Raw genomic sequence first — 13,503 nt, forward strand, 5'->3', positions numbered from 1 at the left:
AATGGTAAGAAAAACAGGTCTGTGTTTGCAGCAGATATCACCCACATTTTCCAAAGACCAAAGAATCCTTGGAGAGTTCAAACAGGGAGGTGTTGTGTGAGTGCAGCCCACGGAATGATAAACACGCCTCGGATAATTTAGGTGGAGAAAGCACACTGAGAAACACAATTTCCATTGCAGCAAGGCTAGGGGACAGAAGTCTGTGTGGTGCTGTTTGTTCCCTGAGTGCAGCAAGGCTCTCACAGACAGCATCAATTCCCTGTGCCAGGATTTTGTGTGTTTTTGAAGTAAGAACCTGTTCCCTTCATGGAAGAGGATGTCACAGTTGGACAAAAAACCTCAGCAGATTAGATTCTGCTTCTTCTCCACTCTAAGTCTCTTTATTTCCCTACTGATAAATTCTTCTTCCAGCACAGCAGTCCTCATTTTTTTCCCTATTCCCTTGTTATCCCCATGGGCACTTTCATTTGAATTTCTGATTTTTTTGTGAATCCAGCTGATTCTTTGGGCAGGTGAAATCACGTATACAAGAGAACTTCGCAAATAACTGGAAATAAGAAATCTCAAAGTCAATTATTTGTGAGCATGTCATAAAGCTTGTTTGTTTTCCTAACTCCCTCGAAATCTCCAGAAAGCAAAGTGCTCGACCCTTTCAAATCATGCTTTGTAACCACTTCTATGTTATAATCAGATTTTTGTTTGCGAAGATGAGAAAGGCAATGAAGGAGAGGCAAATGTGTGGTTTCATCTGCCTTGTAGCCCCCAAAATAAGCAGCCAAGGCAAATCTCCAGTGTCCTCTGCCTGCAGCAGGGACCTGCCCAGGGAAGGACAGGAACTGAATGACCCAACAGAACAGGAAACACATGGAGAATTTCTGAAGGGATAAGAGTTTGTGCGTTTTGTTGTTTAAGCTCCTAGAGAATTGAGAAAAGTCTCCTGAAATGAAAGGTTTTCCTCATTTATCTACTCTAATTAGTCTCATATTTTTTTTTTTTTTCTTGGAAGCAGAGGATGGCAGTTTCTGAGAGGCAGAAACCTGGACAAAATAGATGAGAATTCAGCTGTTCTTGTGTCTCAGTCTTTACCCCACTAATGCAGGAACTTGTGCTGCCCTTCCTGGCCCTCACTAAACCGATGTGTTTTTCTTGAAGAAGCTGAAACGATGCTTGAAACATGCATGTTTCCATGGTAAATCAGCATTTTTGGTGAAAAAGGTTTTGTACTTGCACTGTTTGTCCAGAGCAGCTGTGGCTGCCCCTGGATCCCTGGCAGTGCCCAAGGCCAGGCTGGGCAGGGCTGGAGCAGCTGGGACAGTGGGAGGTGTCCCTGCCATGGCTGGGGTGGACAGGATGAACTTTAAGGTCCCTCCCAGCCCAAAGCATTCTGTGAATTCTATTTGTAATTCTCTCTCAAAGGTCACTCCAAGGGACCTGCCCAGCTGTGTCCCTGATGTCACTATTCCATGTTTCTTTGCAGGGCATCAAGGATGTAGATCTTGTGTCTTTCAGGAAGAACAGATTCCTGTCAACAGTGCAAAGAACAGAATAATGGATGGTTGTACCTGCAGTGGAAGACTCTCAGCTCTGACAAGTGTGGGCATGGCCAGAAGGCCCTTGGCCATGAGCAGCTGAGCTCACATCTCCTCATGTTTCCTGGCTGATTCTGCTTCAGCCAGACCTTTGGGGTGTGTTAAATGATTGGTTCCTCTGTGAAATAACACATGAGAAAAAGGACACCTTGCTCTTCCAGCAGTGAGATTTTTACTTCTTTACTAATTTGCGCCCTTGAAATTTGCACTCATTTCTACTTTGTGGTGAGAGAAAGCAAGTTTGTGCTCACAACCACCTGTGCATGGCATTTGCTTTGCATGCTTGCACTGGGATTTTCAGGATTACGCATCAGATTTGTTACCTCTGTCTGGTTTAGAGACACAACAGAGAAATCTGGCTGAATTGAGAGAAATCTTTGGTCTGATGCTGGGCTCACCCAGTTGTTTTGTACTGCTGGAAGATCCTGGAACAACTGGCACAATTAGACATGCAGAAGTATTTGAGCAGCAATACCTACTCACAATGAAGCAATTAAGACAATTACTGTATGTTTTATGTAACAGGACAAATGGATCTCACTCTTAAAGTCTTTGAAAATCTCCTGTAAAAGCTCTAATAATGCATTAGTACATTAATCCTTCTAATCCTGTCAAACTACACAAGTGTTTCCATGGAGGGGCTGATAGGAGATCTCAGTACTGAGAGGAGGAGCAGCAGCCACTTGCTAGAGCTGCTTTTCTAACCATTTATCCATGGCAGGAGTTGCAAATCACAGTGGCTCGGTGGTGAAGGGTGGGATCCCAAGGGATGGTTGGGGTTGGAAGGGATCTGTGAAGTTCACCTAGCCCAGCCCCTGCCTCAGCAGGTTCACCTAGAGGAGGATCACATCCAGGCAGGTTTTGCATAGCTCAAAGAAGGAGACTCCATAAAGGAGAAGAAAAATTTTGGAAAAACTCTCTCGACCTTGGTCCTGGAAAAGGATCCCTGACTTGTGCATGCTGCCATTACTGTTGAAGGCAGTAAAAATGCAACAATTTCTCCTGAGTCACAAATCTAAAGGCAGAGGGGCTGTGGTCAGGAGTGATCCAGAGAGGATTGGTGGTCCTGAACTCCCCCAGGCAAGGAGAGTCCCAGCCCGTGCCTCTCTCTCTTACCACAGGCACAACCTGCCACCTCTGCAGTCCAGGTGTTTTGGGGAGCTGAGGCTGGGCTCTGGGAGATGGGCCAAATATCCAATCAAGAAGTAAAAATAAAAGCAAAGGTAAAATGAAGGATATTTTGTAAAATCAAAGAGAGAGGTAGTACAATGGCAGTATCATGGAGAAAGGAGAGAAATAAAAGAAAACTGTGTTTCTATTTACCTATGCTTAGGTTATATCCAAGAGGCTTCTCTGATTCTCCATTATCCAGCTGGCAAGCCATTTGCAATACCTGCTTAATCACGTGCCTCTGCCTCCTGCTCTTAGGCAAAGCTCATGTTCTTAGAAAACTGTCAGGGGAGAAGATGCTGATTTGGATATACAGTTCTGAGGATTTTTTTTTTTTTTTTTTTTTTTTTTTTAAATCTTACCTGATACTCTCTACTCTCTTCCAGCTGTAGCATCTCCCTGCATGGATATCTTTGATACCCAACATAAATTCAAATTAGTTTTAACCCTCCACCCACCAGGCTCCTGCTGCCTCAAAGCTTTGGTAACTCCTTAGCATGTTAACCTGTTGGAGGATAACAAACTCTTTTCTGCCTGTCATGGCAGTGCTGAAATCTCAGTGTGAAGCCTTTCTCACAGAGCCAGCCTTGCATTTCACAGCATCCCAAAATTGCCAATCACATTTATACAATAATATACATCTCACTGCTACAAGTAGCTCATTAATAGCTCTTAATTGAGACTAGACTCAATGGCTAAGCAGCCACTTGGAGAAGATAATGGGTACGAGGAGAGTGACCCCTGCGCAGTCTGTGAGAGATTTCAGAGTGCCTGGAATTTCATAAGAGTCTGGGGAAATTATACATAAAATACCTGCCATATCTCACTGAGAATGGGGTATCTGGACTAGCTCAGAAAAAAACAAAACAAAACCAAAAATCTCAATTTTAATTTTTCTGCATTTTAGGTCTTGATCTGAAAGCCAAGGCTAATGCTTCTTTTTGTAATTTAGAGGTACATGGATCCCTCGAGGCCTGTGAATTATGTAGATGTGAGTCTACTTGGGGCTAGTTAAGTCAAGTACTGCTGGAAAATCCAGGACACCCACAAGCAAAGACTGTGCCTTCTTTATTTTCCCAAAAGCACAAGGCAAAAGGAAAGCTTTGGAATCCAGTCCTTCTGCACAGCAGAGCCCATGGGATGAGAAGATCTCTCAGGACACACTTTTGGAAAATGCTGGCCTGACCCTCACCTGGACTATTTATGCTGATTTGCAGCAGATCTGCCTCTCTATGCCTAAATATTGTAAAGACTCACATGTAGCAGACAGAGAACGAGGTGGAGGGGAGGGGTTATGCCCTTTATCCTGTGAAATTCTTTGAAGGGAAAGTTTCTCAACAAAACACTGAAGTTTTTGCTGAGGGATGGTGTGAAACTGTTCCCAGGGAAATGCAAAGGAGGGTGAGAGTGTCATGCTGAGGGGGTGCAGACCCTGTCCCTGTGAGATCAACAAGGAAAAGTGCTGCTGACGATGCTGGAATAAATTAGGAGTGGAGTGGCTGGAGGATGGAGGCATTAGGGTCAGGGATTAGGGTCAGCCAAGCCAGGCTGGTGTTGGGCAGTGCAGGGGAGAGAACAACATCTTGATATCACTGTTGGCTTCTTTGTTTGTCCCAGCAAGAATGTACCACAAGGACAGTGCCCAAACTGTGCCCTCCCTGAGTGTCCTGCTGGGTGCTCCATGAGGAATCTGGCCACTAGAAAACTCAAGGAGTGCGTGGTTTTGGTGGCAAATGGGCCACCTGAGCAATCCAATGGTTCCAGGTGGGCTGTAAAACAAGTGTTATTACTGTGTATCAAGAAGGAGTGAGTGGCTCTGGACAATTTAATTTCATGATGTCCCAACACAGAGATCATCTCCAGCAGGAGAGCAGCAGCAAGGGACAGCCACATACCTGCCCACAAACTTTTAATTAAGGCAGAAACTCCTCTCTCTGAGGGGAGCACTTGGCAATGCCGTGGCAGGATGGGGCTCTGAGCGTGGCAATCCAGGCAATGACTCAGCCAGGACTCCACAGGGACTGGGGAGCTGGGCTGGATGATTCAGTGTTAACAAATCTCTCCCTGCCAGGAGCAGGTTGTACCACCCAGGCCAGCCTTTGGCATGCACAAAAAATATGTTCCTGCAGCTCCATGTAAGTGCAGGCTGTGGGAGGGCTGGTGACCTCAGCTCCTGCTTCTGATGGCAGAAGATGTTTACAAAAATTAAGGTTATCGATTGCAGTGGTTCTCCTCAATCAGCCTATTAATGCTCGTTCTATGTAACAGGACAAATAGATCACTGTGTAAAGTCTTTGAAAATCCCCTGTGAAAGCTGTAATAATGCTTTAATGTATTAATCCTCTTAATCCTGTCAGACTCCCAAAGAATTTCTGTAAAGGCTGACAGGAAATCTCAATACTACCAGCAGAACCAGCAGCAGGCACTTTTCCATAGGTGTCTTAACTATTTTTTGGTCTCCTCACTTCAAAATATTCCTGAGCTGACGGTGAGAACTGCAGTTTGTGGAACCCAGGGAAAGATTTTCAGCTGTTTGGCAGGTTGGATTGTTCTTTAAGTTACATCAAGTTAAATCAAAGCTACAACACGAGGCTGAGGGTCGGCATTGAACAATGTCTTCTCCTGCATCTCCCTCCTTTCTGCTGTGCTTTGTGTGCCTGTGTGTTGTTATAGGACATGAGAAAGCACAACACGAGCCACTGCGATGGCAAGGTAAAAAAGAAGAAGGTTTATTTTCTGACTCTAACTTTTATACTTTTCCATAGGTGACAGTGGATTGGAGAGTGAATGGGCCACCCCTCCAATGACATTGGACAAACCACCAGTACATCAACTTCCTCCACCCTTACAAAGGAATGCAAAACAATATGTTGTTTATAGAAAATGTGTGGGAAAGTTTTCTAACAGAATGTAAACTTAGAAGGCTTTAGAAAATCTTAAGAATCAGGGTGACACCTGTGCTTTGCCTTGGTCCCCTTTCCCTGCTCCTTGCCAGGCACTGGAGTTCCCCAGTGTGCTCCCATGGGTGGTGATGCTCTCCCCCGTGTCCCAGGCTCTGATTCCATCCCTGTGGGCTCCACACGCTCTGCAGGCTGGCTCTGGGAGTTACAGGGCATAAATGCCCTGTCACAATGCCCAGGTGTGTCTTTGCCCAAGTGCTCGAATGTAGAGAATAACTCTGAAAAGGGAAAAATCAGATAGTGAAATGTTAGCAACATAATGGCAGTGCTCCTTTGAAAGGTGGCACCTCCATGCTCAGGCATGTCCCCAACAGTCTGTAATTTAGATGGAGCTGAAGCATTTAGTCAGTAGGATGTTGTTTTTCTACCTTCACCTTTTCTTTAGCTCGTAAAGAAAATGACATTCTGTGTAAAATGTAATAACCAATAATGAATCCTTTAAAGTGCAACATTATCTTTTCAGCACACATTTCCCCTGCACCTCTCTTAATTATTTGATTAAATATGTGCCTTAGTAGGTGTAGTGTTTGCTGGAGTGATCAGGGTGAATTCATTTTCCTTGTACTGAGCAGAAGACAGGGTATTTGGGGATCCTGTGCAGTTACGTGCCTTTGTGATAGAGGAGGTAAAAACAATGACAGCTTTGCAGTATCAGAACAGCCCATGTCTTAACTACAGCTCTGCTTTGGATTTCATTTACAGCACTGCAAATGGATGGCAATTTCAGTAAATCAGCAGGCTTGGATTGAACATAAAATCAAAAACTACATGTTCCTCCCTGCCATCTCTGGCATGGCTGGTGTCCCCACACCTTCCTGGCCAGTTGGTTTCAAATCAGATTTTTCCATTCAAGGTAAAACCAGCGGAAATTTAAGTCCTCTCTCACTATTCATAGAATCATAACATCAGAAAGTGGTTTGGGTTGGAAGGGATCTTAAAGCTCATCCCATCCCACCCCCTGCCATGGCAGGGATACCTCCCACTGTCCCAGGCTGCTCCCTGCCCTGTCCAGCCTGGCCTTGGGCACTGCCAGAGATCCAGGGGCAGCCACAGCTGCTCTGGGCACCTGTGCCAGGGCCTGCCCACCCTGCCAGGGAAGGATTTTTCTTCCTTATGTCTAATCTAAATAGACTCTTTTAGTTTTGAATCATTACCCTGTGGACTATCACAGCAGGCCCTGCTGAAAAGCGAGCTCCCCTCTGTCTGACAGACCTGCAGCTGCTGGAAAATCTCCCTGGAGCTTTCTCCTTTCCAGGCTGAGCAGCCTCAACTCTCACACACTGAGGGAAAATCCATTCTCCCTGGCTGCACCTTTCCCTGGTGGAGCAGGGATGGAGAAGGAGAAGGTAACTTCCAGTGTGGAGCTGCAAAGAGAAATAAATGGACAAACTTTTTGTTGACAAATGGAAATGCACTGCAGGGTCCAGGTGCTGCTGTGTCTGCTTTGGTCTGGGCTCCTCACCTGCACACAGAACTCCCTGCAGGCTTCAGCTGGGGACTCCTGTGATGGAAAACACCAACAGATGAAACCTCAGTGCACTGGGGATGTGCTGGGATCCACCCTCAGAGCACCCCCAACACAAGAGAATGGAAACACAGAGATGCCTGTGACATTCTGTAGCATCATTTATTATTTTCTGGTTTGGCATACATGGTGTGCAAAAGTGTAAAGTTTAGAGGTTTTCATGTAAAAATCAATGTTTTCCCCAGTTGGGCTGAATAATTATTTTCTGACAAAGCTTAAGCTCTGAGTCACCACCAAGAGGCAAAGCTGCCACTCTGGGAGCAGCTCCCAGGACAGCATCTCCATCCCTTCTCTCTGCTGCCCCGGGCAGAGCCTTGCTGGGGCCGTGCCTCTCCCCACTCCCCCCAGCAGATACAGAGTGGCTTTGCCTTACTCATGCATTTTCCACTTTATCCTGTGCATTGATAGTTTATTCAAGCTCCTTTTGCAAGAATAGCATTCAACATTTTCTTGCTAATGCCTTGGCAACAGCATTTTTTTTCCTTTTTTATTTTTTTTTTTTTTGAGTAGTACAAGATGCTGTGCCAAGAAAAATCTAATGCTCATCCAAAAGGATTAACTGGGTATCATAGCAATATCCTGCCGTTTGCCCACAGAAGAATGGAAATAGTTTCCTTTTGTGCAATACATTGGAGAGAGTATTTCACCTTAACTTTTATGTTGAGACTGTTTGTAGTCCAGAGATAAGTCTTTGCAAGGAAATCGATAATAATTCATGCATGCACAACTCGCATCAGCTTCCACAGGACATTAGGTTTTGTATTAACATAAGTGAAAATTGGAAAGTTCCTTTTTCAATAGAGTAGAGATAACTACTGTTAAATGCTACTCCACCTGTGTGTGAGTCCTGCACGAGGAGGCAAAGTATAAAATATGGATTTTTAGGTGCGTTGTTTCCTACAAGCTTTGCTCTGCAAGTGCTTGCAAAAGATGGCATCAGGAATTCCTGACACAGACTGGCTTAGTTAGAGGCACCCAGGGATGGAGGACTCACCTGGAGAATTGTAAATGACCAATTTGTCATTACTTTCCCTGTTGATCAAATTAAAGATGAGAAATCAAGGAGTTCTCAGGTCTGGGACTGAAAGAGAAAAAATGTCTCTTTGGTACCATAAAATGTCTCTCTAATTAGTTGGAAAAATCAACAGAACATAAAATTTAAGGCAAAGAAAATACCATATCAAGCACAGGCAGTGCTGGCCTGGGGAGTACAGACCCACACTTGTTTTACATGGAACCTCTGCTGCTCCTGATGCTTGTGTTCACTGGGCTACCAAAGAATAAAATAAATTATATTTGTGCTTAAAAGAATAAAAGATAAAATATGGAGTCTTTCACTGTTTTGTGATGGGTTTAAAATCTGGGCCAGGTTTGCAATGATCTGTGACAGGTCAGTTCTGTAGCTCAGGTTTATTATGCTGAAAATCTACACTGCCAGGCATATTCCAACATGAAAGAAAAGCTCTGCTACAGCCAGATCTGAAACCAAAGGGGGAAAAAAGCTTCCTATCAGTAAATATAGACTTATATTTGCTTATATAGGAAAAACAGGCTTTCTGACTCTAAGATGGAGAAATAAATACAGAAAAAATAAATAATAAAAAATATTTCTTTATAAATAATAAAAAAACCCCATTAAGATTTCTTACAAGGTACAGAGGCAAGTGTAGGTTCCAGTTTTGTGCTCCTTGCTCTGAGGGGTGCTGAGGAGTGGCTGTGAGAGTCCCCTGGTCAGACCCAGCCCCTGGAGCATCTCCAGCACAGCCCTGTCCTACCTGTGTCTCCCCTCACAGATGTCAGAGCATGAGTGTTTAATTTCCTTGGAGAGAGTGTTATCCTTCTGCTGGGTATGTATTGGATGAGGTTTATCTCTTTTATCAAATAATGAAAAACCAGAACACTCTGGAATCTGTTGTTGACCCAACTGGCACAAGGTATTGCTCTCTGAGCTCTTCTTATTGATGGAAAATCTAAATCAGAAAAACTGTTCTCTTGCTTGGTGTGAGCTGACTCATCTGTCATCACTGTCCCCAGGGAAACCAGGAGCAGAACTGGCTGTCAGGACTGCTCTGCTGGGCAGCCTCTCCAAACTGGGGTTGTGGAAAATGTGGGGCAAACCTCTTGGGAGAATTTCCTCTGGTGTTCAGCTCATTGCCAGGATATGGCTTTGCAGAAGTGGCTCCCACCTCATCTTTGTACCTGGGGACAGGCTGGAAGTGGTGTTTGAGGTATCTGCAACTTTAAAATGTGGGTTCTTCATGGAGACACCCCAAATCTTCCAGTAAAAAAACCCTAATCTGTATCCTTTATTCCTTTGGAAAACTCTGCCTATGGATTTTCACTCTGTTGCAGATTTCCAAGCCCCACAGCCACTCAACTGAAAAGGGAAGAAAACTCTACCCATGAAATCATATGATCTTTCAATGGAAAAGTATTTGTTATAGGCATGATTGGTTCTGTGGTATGTACATTATTTACAGAGACATGCATGTGGGGTTATATATTTACTTCAGTAATTATATGCTTGATGGTGCTCTGAGAAGAAAAAAAAAAGCATGTCAAGAACAATTCAAATAAATATTAAGGCCTTGACACAACTTGTATTGCAGTGATGTGGTTTTCCAAGAGCAAAAATTTCTCCAGCTCTTTGGTATGTCACAAAGGAATAATGAATGCAAATGCTGTTGATGATGACAGTCATTAAAATTCTGCAAATGAAAAATGACTCACCCCTTCGTTAATTCCAGCCCATTGCAGAGGGAACCTGTGAATGCCTTTGTCAGTGACACTGTTAGCTTTGGAAAAGTGAGAAGGTTCCTGAGCAGCTTTTCTGTTCCTGGCACATTTTGTCCTTGTATGGTAGCAAGCCTTCTCTCTGCCAGGATGATGATGATGATGATGATGATGATGATGATGATGATGATGATAAAAACCATTTAACCACCTTTGACGTGTGAAGTGTCTCCAAAAATAAAGTCGGTGTGTGACAGTGGGATCAGGATGTGGAATGAAAAGGTCAGTGATGGTGTCACCTGTGTTCCTGAGGGAATTTGAGGCTCCATTGTGCTGCCTTCTAAGTATAGTGTCTCTGGAGAGCTTGTGATATAAATAGGAAAGGCTGACAAAACATGAGAACTATTTTAGGGACAGAAGGTTGAAGAAGTGGAGGGTTGTTATGAACCTTGAGGCACCTTGGGGCTCTGCTGGCAGGCCAGCACCTCTCTGGGGTGGCTGCTTCATCAGCAGGGATCTCAGTGAGCCTGGGGTGCCACCAGGACTCCAGAAGGAAAGGGAGTTGGGAAATGGGGTGGCTGCTCCATCAGCAGGGATCTCAGTGAGCCCGGGGTGCCACCAGGACTCCAGAAGGAAAGGAGATGGGGAAATGGGGAATTTGGGAAGCTCGCTTTGGCTGCACTGCTGTAGGATGTCTCTCCATAAATGAGGGGCTATAAAGGACCAGAAACTGGAGGCCAAGTTGGCTGGAAGCAGCAGTAGGAATAATTTGTCTTTGACAGAGCTAAAGTCCTTCATTTTCATTTAATTGGATAACGTGAGCTACAACCTTGCGATTTGCTAATTTGTTTCACTGGAATATGATTAGAAGATGTTTTGAGACTCAGCGATGAGGAATTTTAATAAGACATTTCTGAGGTGGGGTTGTTCTGACACCAAGGATTTTGTTACAGTATTTTAAACTCATTGTGACTCTAATGATGTTACAAATGTGGAAGTGAGATAAATATAAATGAATTGCTATTGAACCAATCCAATGAGAAACTTTTAAAGTGTTGTGGGACATATGTAAATGAATATGTAAATTAAATGGTTTGGGTTATAAAAGGACATATCTGAGGAATGGCTCTTTGGAGGTTCTTTGAATCAGCATCAAGGATGCTGATCATTTGGAGCTTTTACATATGTTAATCATCTTGTTCTTCCAGGCCAAAGAGGCTATGAATATAAAAGTGCTAACAGCCTATTACCAAGTTGTTTGCAAGAGTCCTCATAATAGAAACATTAGCTGTATAGCTTAATTTCTACTTAAATAAACCTGCAGCTTTCTGTAATAACTGACTCTGATTAGCTGGAATTGGATCCATCTAAAATAACCAGTGTGATTAAACCTTATCTCATCTTATCTCAGTTTAGTCTGACAGTCCACAAAGGGTTTGAGAGGGAAACAAGTTGTTTTAGGGGTGACAGATAGGAAGTAGCTGAGGGAAGGTGACAGAGGAAAGTGTGAAGGGGTCAGAGGGGTGGGTAGAGAAAATGACGTTTGCAGCAGTGTTTGGAATTAACAGGAACAGCCTTGATTGCAGCTTTCCAAGTAGAAAGCAAACTGTCAATCAGGATACAAGATGGTGAGTGGGCTTGCTTGGGTTGGCTCTGTGGACTATCTAAGTATAGAACAAAAATCTGTAAGTTTGGTTTTTTTTTTTTACCAATAGGCCACAATGTCAAAACTCTCAGACTTCTCCTTAGGGAAAAGACTGTTTCTTGTCATTCTTCGTGTATGACTCAAAAAAACCCCAAAAATAAAAATAAAATTAAAAAAAAAATAAAAATAAAGGAAAAAAAGCCATGTGATGACTGTGCAGCTCAGTCACCCTCTGCAGCAGCTGCTTCACTGGTGATGGGACAGTGCTGAGCTCTCCCTGCACTTGGTTGCTGCAGGTGGGTGCCAACCTGTTCCTTTGTGAATCCCAGGTCAGGTTTGTCTTTGGGAGCTTCCAGCTGTTGAGGAATCCTTTCAGGGCAGGTGGCTGCAGTGCCAGCTCCAGGATGAGCTCTAGGGTTGGGAACCCAAGGCAAGAGGCTGTGACCTGTAAGGACTTAATGCAGATGCCTGTCTCAAAACAAGTCAAGGCCACAGGAGAAACTGTGAGATAAGTCACCACAGCAGGAACTTGAGATAGGAGAGGAATTTGAAGCAGGCAGGTGCTAATTCCAGCCCTAAAGGAGGTGAAAGTTTGCTTAGCACCCCAAACAAGAATTCCTGCTGTGCATGCTGTGGGAAAGGAAAGGCAACCACTGCTTGCATTCCATGCCAGCCCAAATTGGGAACATCTGCAGCCACCCAGAACGTGGGCTGTATAAAGGTGGCACCTCCAGAAGGACAACTCTGGACCCCCATCACCAAGAAGATTTGGGGTGAAGAGGGACTGAGGGGATGCTGTGGGATCCACAGGTGTGGGATGTCCATGACTTGTGTAAGGCTGGTGTGTTTCTCCTGGCACCTGTGTGGGGCTGCCTGGCCATTGCCACCACCACAGCCAGTGCTCCTGGTGGCCCAGAGTGCCACACATGCTGCTGGGTGAGGGTTTTGTGGCCCTGGTGCACATTTCTCATCCCCTTTGGTCCCACAAGCCAGTGACTGCAGGAGAAGTTGTTCAGCAAAGCCTGGCTGATTGTTGTTTCCTTGCACACCAGCTCCAGAGGGTTCTGATGGAAAAAGATCTCTCCCTGGCTATCTTTAGCTCTTGAACTTCTTGCTTGCAACAAGCAAAGACCAGCAGGAATGATGCTCCAGGGCTGTTGGGAATGCAAACTTGCTTTTTGCAGGTCTGCTTCCTAACAGTGAGTGAGTTTTTATTTTTATCACTGTTTAGTTTTGCACTCTGCTGAGGAGAATTGCTCTTAGAACTCTTGGTCATGAGTGGTGGGAAGGGAAACTCATGTTTTTCCTACTTGGAAATCAATGAAGCAAAGAGTGATGCCACCAGTATTTCCATAAAAAAATCTTTTTTTTTTTTTTTTTTTTTTTTTTTAATCCTTTGAGGAACACTCTTCCTCCAAGCTTGACATTTTGAAATAATAATATCTAATCTAATTTCTGATGTATTTAACTGAAATCTAATTTCCATTTTTTTGTCCTGTAAAGAACAGCTGGCTCTAGGGATCCCTGATAAAGTGGGAGGGACCCCCTGCTTCCATATGCGAGGAACTAATCAATCTGCCACCACGAGCTTACACTAATATCTGTGGTGATTGCAGCTCACGTATAATGAAGACAAATCCTGTTCTGCTGAAAGATCAATAATTCAAGAGGGAAAAGGGGGAGCCAGGAATGGGGGACAGAGACTGCATCAGCCCCTGCCAATAAAATGCTTTTTGAAAACAATGAGCTTTAAGTATAAAGTGTAGGACAATTACTGAGAATTACTGAATGCCCTATGGGTATGAAGAAGACCCTGTGAATACAAAATATCCCCTCCCACCCCTTCCAAAATCCAATTCCTGCTAGGAGCTCCTAGGAGAG

This window comes from Lonchura striata, chromosome 22 (assembly GCF_046129695.1).
Source record: "Lonchura striata isolate bLonStr1 chromosome 22, bLonStr1.mat, whole genome shotgun sequence".
Taxonomy (NCBI): domain Eukaryota; kingdom Metazoa; phylum Chordata; class Aves; order Passeriformes; family Estrildidae; genus Lonchura; species Lonchura striata.